Here is a 4,330-nt window from a genome sequence, read left to right as displayed (position 1 = left end):
TCTCGTTCTATTTTTCATTTTCTCGTTCTATTTTTCACTTCGTCGATCGTTCTCCTGTTTGAATTATATATATACCACATCACTAGATCTCGCAAGATCTCGCAACAACAACAACTGGTATCAGAGCATGGTTTCGGATCTGAGGAAGAATGATGTCTGCAGATGAAGTGAAGGTTTCAAGGATTGAGAAGTTTGATGGCACAGTTTTTGGTTATTGGAGAATGCAGATAAATGATTATTTTTATGGGAAAAAACTTCATCTTCTGTTATTCGGAAAAATACCTGAAAGAATGGATGAGGCTGAATGAAACTTGTTGGATCGATAAGCTCTGGGGGTTATTCGATTGACCCTATCGAGGTCCGCTGCACACATCCTCGTCAAGGAAAGGATGACCGCAAATCTCATGGCAGACTTATCAGGTATGTATGAAAAGCCATTGATGAATAACAAGGTGCACTTAATGAAGAAGTTATTCAATTTAAAGATGACGGAAGGTGTTTTTGTTGCTCAACACCTGAATGTTTTTCAATATTATCACAAATCAATTGTCATCTGTGAAAATTAATTTTGATGATGAGATATGTGCACTGATCTTGTTGGCTTCATTGTCAGATAGTTGGGAAGTCATGAGGATAGCAGTTAGCAGCTCTGCATGTAAATCTAAACTGAAATACGATGATATTCGTGATTTGATTTTGACTGAGGAAGTTCACAGAAAAGATTCTGGGGAGGTCTCATGTTCGAGTTTGACACTTAATGTTGATTTCAGGGGGAGATGGCATGACAAAAACTCAAGTATAGGGAGATCAAAATCAAAGTTTAATAAGCAGGCAACCTGTTGGAATACCTTAGGTCAAGTTTGAGGTCAAGTTTGGGATAAGTGCCTACAGGGAGACATACCTCTTATCAATGGACGTCTAGGTTGTAGTTTAGAGGGAGGAGGTCAAATTTCAGTTGCAATTCGACTTTGTTTTGTGAAGTTCTTTCATTGGAATTCGACAGAACATAAAAGGACGCAATGAACAAGAAGCGATGAATCATTCAATTTTGCTTGGGTTGGTACGCTCTCTTGCCAAAGATTATGCTGTGCTTTTGGTCTAGTCATTCTAATCAATCGATGTCTCACTCATGTCCATAGAACGAGCTCCGCTAAGCAACTAGCTGCCTTCTTTCCTAAGTCTGTAGCTCAAGATTACCTTAGCCTTGACTTAGCTAGCGCTATTTTGAGCAAGCAAGTGAGTGACACGCTCTTTCTCTCTTTGGTTTTTCCGTTGTTTTTTCCGAAAAGTCTTTGTTTTCTTCCTCTGTAGCATCTCTATCATCTTGATGAAAGAGCTCCATCTATGCAAGAGACTACTTTGCAAATTCATCCTCACCTACTTTCCCATGGTTTTTGACCTGAAGCAAGACTCTAAAGAAAGCATGAAAAAAAGGCGCGAAGCGTTTCACTGGCGTGGCAAGACTGACCACATAAAGAAGAACTGTAAGAATCCTAAGAAGATGGAGAATGATAATGCAAATATGATATATGAAGAATCACAGGATGTACTATTGTTGACAGTTCATAGTTTTGTTGAAGACTTGATATTGGATTCAGAAACATTGAATGTGGTAATAAATCTACCAGAGACCACAATACTTGAGTTATTGAGTGTTGAAAACTCCAGTCTTTTGGAGTTGAAATGTGCGAGTAATGAAGTTTTGGGGTGAGGAGCATACGTGCAATTTTGGGAATTACATATTTACCAAATCTCGCAACTTCAATTACAACTTATTTTGCTCAAATGGTTCTTTCACTACAAACGAGTGCTTTTCATTACATGATTGATTTGAAAGATTGAGGGCACTATAAGAGGTAGAGGGTAGGTTTGTAATTATTTTAAATTATAAATTTATCATTTCCCATAAACAACCCTTAAGTATCAGTTATTTTGATGATTTATTTTATATTCTGATGATTAATTAAAGGGTTTGTTTGAGATCATATGAGTTTCAAAGTTTGTTTCAATCAATTTAAAGAAGAGGGCAATGAATGTAAATTTTGAGATTTACAAATATACATTTAAGCCACATAACCATTGAATTAAACCCATAATCACCAAGACTTTAATGTCAATGAGTTATTATACATACTTTGATGCTTTGGACTAAATAACATTAATTAATTTTAAAAAGTAATTAATTAGTAATTAAATAATGATTAATCACGAATTTTATAAAAGAAATTACAAATATCCACCAATTTTCTGGATTTTTTATTCATTTTTATTTGATTTAATTATACTTCAAATTAATTATTTAATTGAGCTAATTATGATTGAAATTAATGCTATATTTTTATTCCATTCTGAATCCACGACAGTTTTTTATTTTATTTATTTTATTTTTTATTGAATTTCGGTGGATTTTTAAGCTTTCAATAATTTTTTGAAAAGAAATAAATGATTTAATAGGAATTTCCACACGAAAGTCACACAACACCACGGGATTTGCCACATAACCACGAAAAAAATTTGCGTATGTAAGACGTACGCAGCGCTGCGGACGTCTTGGAGATTATAAAGAGTGTATAAGGGGGTTATATACGCGTTATACCCTCTTGTAACCTCCATGTAACCTTCTGTAACTTACCTGCAACCTACAAATAAATTCTTAATATATAAAAATAGAAACATGTAACGTATTTGTAAGTTGCAGGTAGATTACAGAAGGTTATATGGAGGTTACAAGGGGTATAACGCGGATATAACTTCTTTATATCCTTTGTATAACCTCCAAAACATATGCAGCGCTGCGTACGTCTTACGCATGCAATTTTTTTCCCATAACCACGGAATATTCTTCTATGATAGAGCAAACGAATGACAATCATTTGTATGCACTTTCTATACACGGGCGGTAGGGCTGATCGTCATCCGTATGAATCAGAACTATCCATTTCCAAACAACGTTCGTCATCTGGATGAATCAAAGCCATCCGTTTCCAAAACAAACGACAAAGGATCCAAAGTCCAAAGTAAAAAAAAAATTACACGACCCAAATCCATCATCCAGGAATTCGTAACATATCTGCTTGCAAACTTGCCCTGTTATTAGTTTTCTATGTCTAAAATAAACATTGTGGCCATTTATTTTTGTTAAAATTGTGATTTGCAATAATTATTTTATGATTTAAGTTGAGATAGATGTATTAAAGTATGTATTCTCAAGAAATATGGGTTCAAGGGCTTCTTCTTTTGTTTTTAGAGTTGTGTATTGTAACTATAGCTTGCAATGACGTCCGTCTTCGTCATACCTGCAAGCTAATTATGGGAGGAATATTTATACATATCTTGGAAGTAGATCAATAGATGATTGCGAGTATGAGGAGTCCATTTTAGATAGCGAGCAGGTGTGGAAGTAGTTTTAGAGAAAAAATTCTACTAGAGACTTGATCTTTTGGACACCAATAGTAATATAATGATAATATTGCTCGTTATTACTATAATTTTATTTTTTGTGTTATTTATTATTAAGTCATGTGTATCTTTTGATAGAGCTTTCATGTTTTTTGATTTGAAACCGTGATCTAACATCTAACTTACAACTAGCACATATGTACAAGAGAAATACAATATTTTTTCCTCAAAATCAGTTACAACCCAACACCTTCACAACCGAACATCCAAACAGACATATTGCTTCATCAACAACTTACTCGCAAAAGCTTCCCCTAAAACAACTTCATAGTTGCTTCTTCAAATAGAAATAACTGCACCAAATAAACCCTTAATGAAATTTTTACAACAGCTTTGTAAGTTAAACTTTTTGAATTACTAGAGCAAAATAATATATTAAAACCACAACTGTTATATGTTTACCTCTCTATCATCTAAAATTTGATATCTATATTTCTAACAATTTCTTATTATAAATTTATGCATGTAAAGTTACATTTCATGTTTAAAAAATTAGCAATAATAAAATTTTTCATATTATTTTAAAAATTCGAGTGTTAGGCATATAAATTTAAAAGTTTAAGTTAGACATGTAAATACATAAAATTATGTGACAAATGTAAATGCCACTGGGAGAAAATATTAGTGTGGTTAACCGGCCGTGCGGACAACATTACAGACGCCATTACTGATCGCAACACATTGTGTACACAGCTACGCAATACGATCACGCCATCGTCAGCACGTCCCGACGATGGACTTGATATTTTCTCCTATTCTAGAGCTTCATTTTCTTAATTGACGAGACATAACAAGCTGTCCGAGGAAATTTCAGAACTGAGATTGCAGGAATCAAAATCATAACAGCAACTAACAAAAACTGCAAGGACAA

The sequence above is a fragment of the Phalaenopsis equestris genome, unplaced genomic scaffold, assembly GCF_001263595.1.
Source record: "Phalaenopsis equestris unplaced genomic scaffold, ASM126359v1 Scaffold000436, whole genome shotgun sequence".
NCBI classification, from domain to species: domain Eukaryota; kingdom Viridiplantae; phylum Streptophyta; class Magnoliopsida; order Asparagales; family Orchidaceae; genus Phalaenopsis; species Phalaenopsis equestris.
The sequence above is the reverse complement of the archived record's forward strand: the minus strand, read 5'-3'. Positions refer to the sequence as shown.